This window comes from Mesoplodon mirus (assembly GCF_964341445.2).
Source record: "Mesoplodon mirus genome assembly, chromosome: 6".
In the NCBI taxonomy this organism is placed as follows: domain Eukaryota; kingdom Metazoa; phylum Chordata; class Mammalia; order Artiodactyla; family Ziphiidae; genus Mesoplodon; species Mesoplodon mirus.
The window spans coordinates 143,641,054-143,656,517 of NC_138982.1; positions in this window are offsets into that span (position 1 = coordinate 143,641,054).

The window sequence follows — 15,464 nt, forward strand, 5'->3', positions numbered from 1 at the left end:
CTGCCAGCAACCTCTCCCCCTCAGTGGGCTTCCTGTCCCCCTCTGCCTGCCCGGTGCCCAGCCTGGTGCCTGACCTTGAGTCCATATTTTTATTGTGTGTCATCCATACACGGATGCATCCCGGCAGGATTTCTAGCTCCATATACATGTATATTTATTTAGACACAGTTCACGTCATTTATCTGGCCAGCTTCTTGTTAGATCTCACCGTTTGGATAACCTACAGCTCTGCGCTCACATAGCTCAACATCCTATGTTCTTTCTGTCGTCCCTTGAACCTGTCCTTCCTCCCCTATCCCTGTCCTACTTAGTGGGGCTGCCCTGTCACCCCAGCCAGAAGCCTGATGGTAATTTTAGCCTCTTCTCTCTCAGTGTCTGCATTCAGCCGTCACTCAGTCTTATCAATCTACCTCTAAACACCCCTGATCTGTCCTCACCTGCCCTCCGGCTTCTGCTGCCTGGCTCCAGGGCCCCTGGCCAGTCATTGTAGCCACTCATCCACGTTCCTGCTTCAGGTTTGCGCCTTCCCGTCCCAACTCAGAACGTTTTTAGTCCGATTTATCTCTCTACGTGCAAATTGGATGTTGCCTGTAGCCTCAGTGCTGGCACGACCTACAAAGTGGAGTGGAGATGGCTCTGGGCGTCCCCCCTGCACCAACTGCTCCAGCCACGCATGGCTGGGACCGGCACTGCCCAGATGCCCTTTTCCTATTCAGCCTGCTGGCAGATCCCATTTCTCCTCCAAGCTTCAGCCCCAGGCCTCCTGCCCCTGTGTGGCGGTTGCTTTGCTGTGACATCTCTTCATCGGTTACCGGCTGCTAGCAGGTCAGCTGCTTCACTTGTGGGCTCTTGGGGCAGAGACTGTGCCTGTGAACCTGTGTGTCCCAGAGCTTTGGGCCTGTCGCTAGCACTGTGTCCTGGGCCATCTGCCCTCAATGGCCAGTTTTCCCTCAGAGATTGTGTCACAGTGATGTCTGAGTCTGTGTCAGTAATACCATAACTCGACCTGTTTGTATTTCTTGTACCAAACAGCTCTTTTGTAAATTGGAGTTTAAAAACATAAGCCTCTACATATTTGGAAGTGGGAAGTTTTTATTTATTATTATTATTATTTTGGGCCATGTGGCTTACGGAATCTAGACCCCTGACCAGGGATTGAACCTGCACCCTCGGCAGTGGAAACGCAGAGTCCTAACCACTGGACCGCCAGGGAATTCCCTGGAAGTGGGAAGTTTTAACTGGCTGTGATTCTCTGTTTCATTTTGAACTTGTGTCTAGACGTCCAAATTTGCCCAACCTGTAAGTTGAGGGGTTGTCCCTTTAAACAGTCACGTTAAGGTAGAGAGAGGTGGGTTCATTTTCCGTGGTTTCTTTAACAAATTACCCCCATCTTGGTGACTTAAACCAGCAGAAATTTATTCTTTCATGGTTCTGGAGGCCAGAAATCTGAAATCAGCATCACTGGGCTGAAATCAAGGTGCCAGCGGGAACGTGCTCCCTCTGGAGGAAACAGGGGAGAACCTCTTGGTGGCCTCTGAGCTTTTGGTGGCTGCTGGCATTCCTTGGCTTGTGGCCTTTCTCTTATAAGGACACTTGGGATGGCATTTAGGCCTCACCCAACTAATCAGGGATCATCTTCCAATCTCAAGACCTTTAACTTAATCACATCTGCAAAGACCCCTTTTCCATAATAAGGTCATATCACAGGTTCCAGAGATTAGGACCAGATGTTTTTGGAGGCTACTATTTAACCTACTACACGTGAAGACAGTGTTCCTGTTTCCATGCCAGCCATGGGGGAAGGTCTTTGAAAAGCACATGATGATGTAGAAAAAAAGAGGAAATGAGAAGTGGTGAAATGTTAGACTCTGTGTGAATGGGTTATGACAACCACCCTCATGGTGTATGCCCTATGAGATGCCCCGTGAGCCTCAGAAATGGGTGGGCCCCAGCTCTCTCTTGAGCATGGTTGAAACTGGGCTGGGTTGAGTGTCAATTCCACTGTGTCCTCACTGTTGAGAAGCCTGGTCTTTGCACATCCTGGTAAGAAAAGGAAGGGTACCAAACTGAAGAACCCCCCGGGTAGAGGCTTCAGCCCGCCGTGCTCTTTTCTTTCGAGGCAGGACCTGCTCACCCCTCCTCTCGCTTCCCACCACCCTGGTCCTTAAAGACCTAGACACCTCCAGGTCCTCCAATTCGGCTGACAGTTGCCACTGATAGTAACTGAATCGCATCAGCACCTCAACGCCAGTTCCTAGCAGCCCTTTTGCCTTCAGCAAGATTGGGAGAGGACTGTGTGTGTGTGTGTGTGTGTGTGTGTGTGTGTGTTTTCAATAGCAGTTGTAATTCTGGGTACTTGATTATGAACCGTGCAATAAGAACATGGATTTAGACGGGTTTTCTTGTGTGCCCTTCCATAAGCTGCTCTCATGAAAGATGGGGAGGAATGTAATTCTTTTTTTTTTTTTATTTACTTATTTTTGGCTGTGTTGGGTCTTCGCTTCTGTGCGGGGGCTTTCTCTAGTTGTGGCAAGCGGGGTCCACTCTTCATTGCGGTGCGCGGGCCTCTCACTGTCACGTCCTCTCTTGTTGCGGAGCACAGGCTCCAGACGCGCAGGCTCAGTAGTTGTGGCTCACAGGCCCAGTTGCTCCGCGGCATGTGGGATCTTCCCAGACCAGGGCTCAAACCCGTGTCCACTGCATTGGCAGGCAGATTCTCAACCACTGCGCCCCCAGGGAATCCCTGCAATTCTTTTAAGAGCTGCACCGTGGGATTCCTTTGGTAAAGGAAGGTGGATCCATGTCCCCAGGCCGTGGAACGGGGTGACAAATGGCAGCCCCTGCTGAACAAGTGTCTTCCCTCAATCGTGATCAGACACACACGGCTCCCCTGCCCTTTAGAATGACCACTGCCGTCTACACCCCAGGAAAGTGAGGCTCGTAAAGGCCAGGCCGTGGAGCAATAGAGGTCAGAACCGGGACAGACAGCAGAGGCTGAGACCTGCAGATAAGCTGCTCTGGAAATATTTCAGATCTGTGGAGGCATTGGTAACTGGTCAGCCCTTATCTTCTTTCTCTTCTAATGGGGAGGGGTAACCCAGGGCCCAGAGCTGAGGTTAGGTGGTCGGGGCAGGGAGAAATGTGTGTGCAGTCGGGAGACCCAGAAGGAAGCAGGAAGCTGAGGGACCTGCAGCCCACGGCCTGTGCTTGATGAGCTACTTTGTCTGTGAAGAGTGAGCCCTGTGGGGATGCGGATTGGATCCACCCCTCGGCCGTCTCTCCTTTTTGCCCTCCCTGCCTGCAGCATTGTGATTTACGTGCCTGCCGTGCCCCAGGCTCTTGGACTGCAAAGAAGAATACCAGGTGGTCCCTGCTCTCAAGGAACTGGCATCCTCTCTGGGGAAATAGATGTGAACTGTCCGTCCAGGTGTAAACGCTGTGAGAGCCGTGTGTGCTCAGAGCTGTGGAGCCCGAGGCAGGCAGTTCCGCCTCTCCCGGGGACCCAGATGCAGGGTGGGCCTGAGGCAGGAGGTGGCCCTGCCAGCATTTGTCCTCTCTGTGCCACAGTGAGAACTCTGGAATCAATCAGCCACCCGCTTCCCGTAAATGGCCACGAAACAAGGCGTTCCAGCTTCATCCCTGACACAGGCTGTGCTGGGTCCAGGACAGGCACGAGGGAGCTGACAGGCGTTCTGGATCTCTAGATCAAGACACCAGATTGTGGGAGAAAAACGAACTCAGCAAAGGGTATTGGTGGGGCGGCCCTTCCCAAACAGCAGTTTGTTCTGGGTATCTATGAGCGGAATGGGGGTGTCTCTCACCAGGACATTCCAAATGGCTGACTTTGTCCCATTTGGACCTCAAGCTTTGTGTGTTTCCGTGCACAGAGTGAACAGAGGGGTAAAAACGCTGACTAAATTGATCTGACCCTGAAGCCATTTTTAAAAGATCCGAGATGCTCCTGCTTTTTGTTTCTTTCTTTTTTCCTTCTTAAAAAAAATCTTGGAGACTTTAAAGCTTTGCCCCTTTTCTTTTAGTAAGAGTCAGCGTCGTTGACCCTGGTCCAGAACATGAGTCACCCTATTGAAAAAAGAAATATGAACGTTCATTTAAATTTGATTTTTAAAGTACTTACTGTACTTAATCACCTCCAAGATGCCTTTTGATATTTGTCATGTTTTATGCTATACATTTGACACATTTAAGCGTCTTTAATAGGTCCCCCCCAATTAATATTAAGATAGCAACTATAGAACTAGACTTGATAAAACATTATAGAACTTGGAGTTTGCTTACGAAGCACTCGTAAAAACTGGGTCAAATGATTTCATCTGCTTTCTCTGTTAGAGAGAATCCCCCCCTCAGTATGTGACTCTATTGATTTGGTACCCTGTCTGGTTCCCTGATATCTGTGAAATGACTACTCCTGAAAATAGATACCCTGCCCCTTTTATGCTTGCTTGCTTTCTTAACAAGGTAGGCAAATCATTGCCAATGTTTTCACACTTCGAAAGTTGATAGGTGAGGCTGACCCATGACCGAGAACCACAATGATGTCATCTGAGGTTTTACCAAGCCTGCGTATTTAATTCACTTGATGTATCACTGGCTATGATAAGTCTAGGGTTCTCAAAGGATGCTTGGAAACATTCCCAAGAAGTTTTGACTTATAAAAATTGACTAAATTAAAAAATAAAGTATTCAGAGTATGTGATAGGGAGGTAAGCGTGCAAAAAGTTTGGGCATCCCTCTGAAATCTGATTTCCGTTTCAGATTTAGTCTCCCCCTTGCACTCAATGGGCTGGAGTGATTGATTTCGTCATGATGGCATGCTTACTGAGATACTCTCACCACTGTATCATCAGCAGTATAATAATTATTCTAAAATTAAGTGCTGTGATCTTTCTCCTGGGCTTGAAGTTAGCTCATCAGAATTCTGAATTAAAACTAAACTCCCCTCCCAGTGCTGCAAGAAAGGGGACCCCACTGTTTTCATTGTCTTTTAGTGCCTGCTAGAGTCAGTGGCCTATCTTGGGCTCAGGTACCAAAAAATCTAAGTGGCCACCAAGATAATCATACTATAGTTTACTATAAGCCATCAGTTGTTTTAGCAGATCTAAGCTAACTTTCAGGAGAGCATTGCTCAGATAATGTCTTTAGCGGGGTCAAATCTGTATAAAAAGGTAAAGAGATAATAAGCAAAAATTATACCAGTGATGCCTCACCAGACATATTATAAAAACAAAATGTCACCAAGCATAGCTGAGCTGTTGTGGAGATGTTACTGAAACTGACAGGCCTGCAAGTCTGCAACTTGGTATCAACTGCACAATAAGTGAAGAAGCTTCCCTCAGCTGAGAAACTAGGGTTTAATTCTGCAATTAGGAAGATGAACCTAGTGTCACTGATCACAGTGAGAGAAAACTTGAGCTGCAGTGATTTTAATAGGCATGGCTGGTCTGGCTCAGACGCAACCACAAGAAATGCAGGGTGTTGATTTTTTTTTCTTTTTATTAAGGAGGGCACCAAGAGGCAGAATAGGCGGTGCTGAGAGTGTGGTGGTGGGATTGATCAGTCCTGGGTTCAAGTGCCAGCTCTTCAACTGAATAATTGCATGGCCCTGGGCAAGTTATTAATACGTAACCCCTGCAACCTGCAGTCTCCTCATCCTTCAAACAGGAGCACTGATAATCAACACCTCCGCAGGTCATGTATGGGGATTAAATGAGATGATAAAGGTCCTCCTTAGCACTGCCTAGCATATAGTAAGCATTCGACAAGAATTAGGTATTACTGTTGCAATTTCTACTCCTTCCTTAAAGAGCTACTTAAAGCTATTCCAGGGAAAAATAGCTAGATCTAGAATAAGTGCAGATAAACCTGTTCCTGGAGGAGATGGTGAGAATGACTAGCAAGATGCATAGGGTGAAACAGATCAGCCTGGGATGAACCTGAATATGAGATTAAAAAACAATGATGCACAGGGACTTCCCTGGTGGTGCAGTGGTGAAGAGGCCGCCTGCCTATGCAGGGGACACGGGTTCGATCCCTGGTCCGGGAATATCCCACATGTCACGGAGCAACTAAGCCCCGTGTGCCGCAACTACTGAAGCCCATGTGGCTAGAACCCGTGCTCCGCAACAAGAGAAGCCACCGCAATGAGAAGCCCGCGCACTGCAATGAAGAGTAGCCCCCGCTCGCGGCAACTAGAGAAAGCCCGCACGCAGCAACGAAGACCCAACGGAGCCAAAAATAAAAATATAAATAAATAAATAAATTTATTAAAAAAGAAATGATGCAATGATATCACTTGAATGTGGAATCTAAAATACGACACAAATGAACTTATCTACGAAACAGAGACATAGAGAACAGACAAGGAGGAGGGTGGGGTGGGGTGGAGGAGGGTGGGGTGGGGTGGGGTGGAGGAGGGTGGGGTGGGGTGGGGTGGGGTGGGGGAGGGATGGAGTGGGAATTTGGGATTAGCAGATGCAAATTATTATACACAGAATGGATAAACAACAAGGTCCCACTGTAGAGCACAGGGAACTATATTCAATATCCTGTGACAAACCATAATGGAAAAGAATATGAAAAAGAATATATATATGTATGTATAACTGAATCACTTTGCCAGAAACTTACACATTATAAATCAACTATACTTCCATAAAAAATAGATTAAAAAAAGAAAACAATGATGCAGATTAACAAAAAGGTCATGAAATAAAGACAGAATCCCTCATGTGATACGACCGATGTCATAATAAATTGATAGAAGTAAGGTGCTCAAAATCGCACGTATTCCCATCTGAAAATAATAATGGCAATACAAAAGCCAGGGGAACCTATAAATTGGTACGTACAGAAAAATGCGGGGAAATTCCATACAAATCTATAATATTTTAAAAGTAGGACCTTAGGAGATGTTGCTAAGTAAAGAAGTATTAAGTTTGGGCGAGATGGGAAGTTCCCGGATGTGCTCTGAGCGAAGCCCTGTTAGGGACGCCGGGGGCAGGATCTGAAGAGGAGGTCACCACCGCAGCAGTGCCTGGCCCCTGCGGTACGGCTTGGAGTGTGAAGCGACCCATGGCAGGCGGGGCGGGTCTGATCCGTGACCCTGGGATGCTTCGCTCCTCTGATGCTTTACCAAGGGAACCCTGCTGCACGCTCACCGAGCCAGCTCAAAATTATTTTTGGTAGTGACATTCGTTACTGAATTATAGTAATTATAAACTTGACCACGGAGCTGTAATGACAGGGGGAATAGACATTCGTTGACAATCAGGAAATTCTAAATTAACTTTCAGGGTTCTGCGGTACACTAATGACCCACATGGTTTCGCGCAGAGTAACTGGAACTCTGGGAAGGAGCTGACAGTGCCTGCGACAGACCTTCCGTCGCCCTTGGTCTGGGGCACACGGTGTGTGAGTGCTGCGTTGCCTCACTCCAGAGAAAGCGAGCGGGCAAACTCCTGTCCATCTCTCAAAGGCCACCTCTGGGTGTTGCTTCTCTGACCCTCCCAACACCTGGGGGCCTGGGACACTCCTCTCGTGAAGAAATGTGGGTTTACATGCCTGTCACCAGGCTGAGGTTCTGAGCTCTGCAAGGGCAGAGCCCACGTCTTCCCCAGCACGCTTGTTTCTCAGTGTGAAGACGCGGGGCAGGTGGGCGCCGGCCCCAGCGGGGCTCCATTGACAGTGGATGGAATGGGGTTCCCTTTTACGGAGCAGCAGAGACTTTCTGGGCTTCTCTCTGAGTCTCCTTCCGACCACCCCAGGGCACTCATGATAATTACATGTCCTGCCCCCTGCCATAGGGGGGTCTCCTTCCGACCACCCCAGGGCACTCATGATAATTACATGTCCTGCCCCCTGCCATAGGGGGGTCTCCTTCCGACCACCCCAGGGCATTCATGATAATTACATGTCCTGCCCCCTGCCATTAGGGGGCATCAGTTATGGCTGATGGGTTATGAGCAAAAGGGACGTTTCTCACCAACAGCTTTTATTTATTTATTTTTCGCTGCGTTGGGTCTTCATTGCTGCGCGCGGGCTTTCTTTTTAGTCGCAGTGAGTGGGGGCTACTCTTCTTTGCGGTGCGCAGGCTTCTCATTGCGGTGGCTTCTCTTGTTGCCAAGCACAGGCTCTAGGTACGCGGGCGTCAGTAGTTGTGGCGCACGGGCTCAGGAGTTGTGGCTCGCGGGCTCTAGAGCGCAGGCTCAGGAGTTGTGGCGCACGGGCTTAGTTGCTCCGCGGCACGTGGGATCTTCCCGGACCAGGGCTCGAACCCGTGTCCCCTGCATTGGCAGGCGGATTCTGAACCACTGTGCCACCACCAGGGAAGCCCTCACCAACAGCTTTATCCAGGTGTTCAGTGAGTAAGTTTACTGAGCGTGGGCCAAGGGGCGGGGGTGCTTGTGCTGCTGGCGGGGTGCAGAGATGCACAAGGCTCAGGCCCCGTCTTGAAGGAGCTCAACTGGCCAGTGGCATACATGACGCCATCAACATGAAATACAGCTTGATCAGGACACGTGGAAGGTGTCGGTGTCCCCATTTCTGTTCACACTCCTCCCCCCCGGGTGCTTCTCAGTTCACTCCAGTCTTCCTGAGTCTCCATCACTTGCCAAGGTCACCGGTAACCTCCGTGGGACCAAACCCAATGGTCACTTATTTGTCTTCTTTCTTCCTCCCTCCCTCCCTCCCTCCCTCTCTCTCTCTCCCTTTCTTTCTTTTTCTTTCCTTCCTTCCTTCCCTCTTTCCCTCCCTCCCTTTCCTTCTTTCCTTCTTCCTTTTCTTTCTTTCTTTCTCTCTTCCTTCCTTCCTTTCTTCTTTTCTTTCTTTCTTTCTGTCTTTCTTTCTCTCTCTCTCTTCCTTCCTTCCTTCCTTTCTTTCCTTTCTTTCTCTCTCTCTTCCTTCCTTCCTTCCTTTCTTCCTTTCTTTCTTTCTGTCTTTCTTTCTCTCTCTTCCTTCCTTCCTTCCTTTCTTCCTTCCTTTCTTTCCTTTCTTTCTTTCTCTCTCTCTCCCTTTCTCTTTCCTTCCTTCCCTCTTTCCCTCCTTCCCTCCCTTTCCCTCCTTCCCTCCCTTTCCTTCCTTCCTTCCTTCCTTCCTTCCTTTCTTTCTTTCTTTCTTTCTTTCTTTCTTTCTTTCTTTCTGTCTTTCTTTCTCTCTCTCTCTCTTTCTTCTGCACCTACTTCGTGCTGGGCACTCTTCTAGCCCTTAGGACAGACCAATAGGTAAAGCAAAGCTCCTGCCCTCACGGAGTCCACACTGCACTAATGTGGGCCCAGCTGGTGCCCACGGGGCTGAGGGCTGAGCGTGGACAGGTGCGGGCTCTGGGAGCCCCTGCCTTCCCTTGGGTGACAAGGAGAGAGTGAGAGATTTTACCATCGGGAGAGACATGTCCAGCTGGTGAGCCTGGCTGTGCTGCAGAGGGCTGGAGGGGAGGAGAGGGAGGAGCCTGGGAGCTGCGGGTCTTCTGCGATGTTTGCGATGGGACATGGAAAGGGCCTGGAAGGAGACAGCAAGCATGGTCACTGATGCAGACATCCAGCGGGGAGACGCTAGGGCACTGTGACTCCCTGGGTTTGCCGGGCGGAGAGGGAGGGAGGTGCTCCCTAGGGCCCAGTCCGCGACCGCTGCTCCCCCTTTGCCACTTCCTTCTCATGCCCTCGTGCATGCTATGAGCTCTACTCTGGCCACTGCCCCACAGCCCGCCACCCCTGCCTGTTGAATCTTTGCTCTGGCTGCATTAATCAATCCTGGATTAATTAACTAACACTCCCAAACATGGCAGAGTGTATCCAGTAAGTAGCTTTTGTCTCGGATGGGAAGGGATTCAACTGTATTACACATATGCTAAGAAGAGGTTAGTCATCTGTTGATGGTGCTTTTGAAACCCATTCTGGAGGCACGAGCCCTGCCATGGTCTGGGTGGGCAGCTTCCCAGAGCATGCAGAAGTCCAGGAGATGCACTTTGAACGCACGAATCAGCAACTCATGGGAAATGTGACTTTTTAAAATGGAGAGCGACTACATGAGGTCGTGTGCATGCTGGGAAATCAAGGTAGATTTCCTCGCATGGTAGATACAGGCCCTCACCTGACAATGTCAGTGGATGCACCCACTTGGGTTTGAGAAAAGATGCAGTCGGAGAACCAGAGAACCAAGCCAGGGCCTGCAAAAGGGGTGCAGCAGAGCGGGCTGGCAACCAGGCAGATGGATTTAGGGCCCTGGGGATAAGCAGACAGGAGTCAGGCTCTAGCACCCTGGGATTGGGAGCTGGTTCCTCCAGGGATGGAGAAGTCCCTCCAGGGTCATCAGCCACTGCGGGGAAGGGGCTCCAGGGACAGGGCAGGGTGAAGCCTACACAGTGCGGCCGCCCTGCAGGTGGTCGGAGGAAAGTTATGTCACAGTAGGTACCACCAGGTGTGGCTGGGTTGGGGAAGGGAGGGGTGTTGTTGCCAGGCAACGGGTCTCTGTGTCCTCTGCCTCCCCATCCCCAAGCTGGGTCCCACGCATTGACACATGCCCAGCACTGCATGGGACTGCCACAGCGGGCCTAAGAGCACAGTCCCACTTGCAGTGACCCCACAAGGACTTTGAGAGGCTGCCCCCAGCAGAGCGGCCCCAAGCTATTTGGCTCTCTGGGTCCAGAGGAGGTGAGGAAGCATCTGGAAAGAGAACCAGGAACAAGGAAGCCTATGTATGAATAGAACCTAAAGCGGGGGGGAACTCAACAGTGGCAGTTAGGGATGTCCTACCATCTCTGGACCTTAGCAAGGCACACGAGGCTGGGCTGATGCAGCTCAGCCTGTCTCTCCAGCCCTTTGAAGCCTGCAGGCGGGCCAAGATGCCATCAGATAGAGCTAACTTCAGCTCAGGGAGCTCACACAGCTCCTCTCTGCACCCTCCTCCTCCCTGGAATATCCTTCTCCCACCTCATGCTTAGCCAGATCCTTGCCATCCTCCCAGCCTCAGCCTGGTGTCACCTCCTCTGGGGAGCCCTCCTTGACCTCTGCACAGAGCTAAGGAGTTTTTCCTCGCTGTTCCATTGGGATCCAGGTGCATTCGGGGCCCAGCACGTATCACTTGGAGGCATTCGCAGGTATCTTCTCACCTGTCCCCGCACCTTTTCTTCCAGCTTGCAGCCCCAGGGTTTAGCATCCTGCCTGGCACGTAGAGGAGCTTCATGCTCTTGGAGACCAGATGAGGCATGAAGAAGATCAAGGAGGAGTAGTGGGGGATGAGGGTGGAAAGGAAGATGGGGCCAGGGGGTGGGGGCGGCACAATTGGATTGACGTGGGCGGAGCAGACCTGGGAGGTAGTCATAAGCTCTGATGGCGGTGGGCAGGGCCAGGTCGGGCCGGGTCGCGCCGTCAGAGATGTAGGGGTGGGGCCTGGTCACACGCACAAGGCAGCTGAGAGCGGGAGGCCTGGAGCAGGGATGGGACGGAGTAGGAAGCTGTGGGGTGGAGGCGGAGTTGAAGGTGGGAGGGAGGGGCTGGGAGAGGTGGGGCTGGGGCGCGAGGCGGAGGGGAAGGGCTGAATGTGTGCGGTCAGGTCTGACCCAGAGTTTTTGATGGTTCTGGTGGTGACGGCACATAGTAGCTGTTCACTGAATAGTTGTCCAGTGAAGGCACTCACGTCTCTCCTGACACGGCCGACTCACTTTCAAGTCTAGGCGTTGTGCTGTCCGCAGTGTCTCATTGGGAATAACCCTGGAGCTTCGTACGGAGACCACGGTACTGCAGAGAGGGTGCTTCCAGATCCAGAGGCTCAGCTGCGGCGACAGAAGAGGCCCGTCCAGGGCAGCGCAGAGGCGAGTGCCCTGTTCCCCGAGACCTGCGATCGCATGTGCATTCAGGAAGTTTCCTCAGGTCCCCGGAGAGCAGGAGGCTTGGCCCTGGGGGAGCCCTGGGGCCCTGGCCTGCTTCCCTCCTCCTCCATGCGGTCTTAGCATCCCTGGGAACACTGCATCCCCGGGGCAGGTTTGAGCAGGTAGTGGGTGGAGCCGTGTGCCCAAATATGTCCACTTCCTCAGCCCCGAACTTGTGACCGTGAGCTCACTGGGAAATGGGGCCTTTGCAGGTGTAATCGAGTTAAGACGAGGTCATCCTGGAGTGGGTGCGCCCTGAATCCCAGGACTGGTGTCCTTACCAGGAGAGAGCGATGTGGCAACACACAGGTGCCCAGGGAGAAGCCCGTGTGAAGACCCAGGCAGAGATTAGAGTAAGGCAGCCACAAGCCAAGGAAAGCAGAGGATTGCTGGCAGCCCCCAGAAGCTGGCAGAGGGACGGAGGGATTCTTCCCCAGAGTCTTCAGAGAGAGAGCACAGTCCTGACGACACCTGGACCTTGGACTTCTGGCCTCTTGAACTGTGAGAAAATAAATTCCTGTTGTTTTAAGCCACCAAGCTTGGGATACTTTGTGACATCAGCCCCAGGGCAAGGATACAGGCTGGACCACTTAGTGCTGAAGAAGGAGGCTCTGGGTCCAAGCTGAGTCACATCCCCACCCTGCCAGGGATGAGCTGTGTGACCTTGGGTGAGTCACTTAACCTCTCTGTGCCTTGGTCTCCCCCTAGGCTGTTGAAGGGTCGAGTTAGCGAGTCTCAAGTGTTAGACAGTGGACAGGTGCCCAGCATGATGTCAACGTCTGAGAGTATGAGTTACTTGTTTCAGAATTTGTTTCCTGTTCAGCTCACTGCTAGTACTGGCTCTCAGGGCATAGCCTTGTTCTGTGCCATTTTACGTGTACTCATTCTATACACCACAGACCGGGGGGCTTAAACAAGAGAACTTTGTGCTCTCACAGTTCTGGGGGCCACAAGTCCCAAATCAAGGAGTTGGCAGGGCCATGCTTCCTCTGCGGACTCTACGGGAGGGTCCTTCCCGCCTCTCCCAGCTTCTGTGGGTGCCTCACTCCGTGGCCCTCCTTGGCTTGTAGACACAGCACTCCAATCTCTGCCCCGTTGTCGCACGGCCTCCCTGTGTGCCCTCTGTGTCTTTCTCTCTCTCTCCTTATGACCCCAGTCATTAGATTACAGACCAGCTCATCCACAGTGACCACATTTTAACTTGATGACATCTGCAAAGACCCTGTTTCCAAAGAAGGTCACAGACACGGGTATTGGGGTCAGGACTTCAGCACATCTTCTGGGGGACACGATTCACCCCACCACACTGCCTCTTGTGAAAACTTCTAAAAATGGTGGGGACACTATTTTCACGCCAGACACTTGAAATGGCAGATTTTTAAAATGGATTTCACAAACGAGCGTTGGGTAACCACTGAAGTATGTGTTAGAGCAGGCGCTGGCTGCTCCTGTGTGAGGTTTCATTAACAGTTGGGGAGAGTACAGGAATTAACCCACCTGTGTGTGCACAGAAACTTCTTATATTTTGACTTTACGGGATTTACTCATTCATTTGTTCATTCAATGAATATTTATTGCATTCCTTTGCATTCTAGCGTCTATGAAAGGTAAAACGGGATATGAGGCCCTGGTCCTCACCACCACCATCTCCTGGGAATTGCCGGTCAGCTTCAAGCAGTGGGGAGCCCTTTCCCCTGTGTCTCACTGCACAGTTCCTCTAACTCTGGTCCAGCTTTTTCCGGCTTCAACTTGTCCTGAGCTTCCTTCTCCTCCTCTAAACGTCCCATTTTCCATTCCGAATCGAGCTGGTTTCCCACACCCTTCTCCCTGTACCCAGGAGGGAGACACACGTGATCTGAGCTTCTGTTTGTGTCTTGTTTGCAGCTGGATCTGACAGAGACTCTGTGCCTATGGATCCCTGCTGTGGGTGGACAGGACAGCCACTTTCAACATTGTTCTTCAGATGTACTCACCACTGTGATTATACAAGCTACACATGCGCACGGTGACCCAGGTATTGGTGGAATTCAGAATCTTCGTGAAGGGAAACTTAGAAGTTTTGCACAGCAAAGGAAACCGTAAACAAAATGAAATGACAACCTACAGACTGGGAGAAAATATTTGCGAACGATGCGACCATCAAGGGCTTAATTTCCAAAATATACAAACAGCTCTTACAACTCAATAATTTAAAAAAAAAAAAAAACCCAATCGAAAAATGGGCAGAAGACCTAAATAGACCTTTCTCCAAAGGAGTCATACAGATGGCCACGAGGCACATGAAAAGATGCTCAGCATCACTAATTGTCAGAGAAATGCAAATCAAAACTACAATGAGGTATCACCTCACACCGGTCAGAAAGGCCATCATCAAAAAGTCTACAAGTAATAAATGCCAGAGAGGGCGTGGAGAAAAGGGAACCCTTGTGTACCATTGGTGGGAATGTAAATTGGTGCAGTCACTGTGGAAAACAGTATGGAGGTTCCTTAAAAAACTAAAAATAGAGTTACCATATGATCCAGCAATCTCACTGCTGGGCATATATCCACAGAAATCTCTAATTTGAAAAGATACATGCACCCCAGTGTTCACAGCAGCACTATTCACATTAGCCAAGACATGGAAGCAACCTAAATGTCCATCAACAGATGAATGGATAAAGAAGGTGTGGTATATATATATGTGTGTGTGTGTGTATACACACACACACACACACACACACACACACACACTGAAATATTAGCCATAAAAAAGAATGAAATAATGCCATTTGCAGCAACATGGATGGACATAAAGATTATCATACAAGTAAGTCAGAGAGAGACAAATATCATATGATACCACTTATACGTGGAATCTAAAATATGACACAAGTGAACTTACCTATGAAACAGAAACAGACAGACATAGAAAACAAAGTTATGGTTGCCAAAGGGGAAGGGTAGGAGGAGGGATAAATTAGGAGTTTGGGATTAGCAGACCCAAACTACTATATAAAAAACAGATAAACAACAAGGACCTACTGTATAGCACAGGGAAATATATTCAATATCCAGAAAAAAAGAAAAAAAAATCTTTGTGAAGGGAAGAATAGCCAACGTCATGTGAATAATGAAGTGTCAGCCATTTAAAAATCTCAAACAAGTGCCGTTTTACAAGAAAAATAATAAATGTAGTGTGTTAGGGTTCTCCACAGAAGCATAACCAATAATCAGTAGGGTAACAGGATGTGTGTGTGTGTCTGTGTATCTATATATCTATTGTATATTGAGAGAGAGGGAAATATTTATTTTAAGGAATTATGGGGGCTGGTAAATCCAAAATCTGTAGGGCGGGCAGACTGGGGACTCAGGGAAGAGTTGCAGTTTGAGCCCAAAGTCCATTTTTGGCAGAATTCCTTCTTCTTTGGGGGACGTCGGTCTGTTTTGTCTTCAGCTGATTGGATGGGACCACCCCCCCAATACAGAGGGCAACCTGTTTTAGTCAAAGTCTACTGATTCAATATTAATCTCACCTAAAAAGTTTCCTTCACAGAAACATCTAAAATCATGTTTGACCAAAATCTGGGGACTGCAGCCTAGCCAA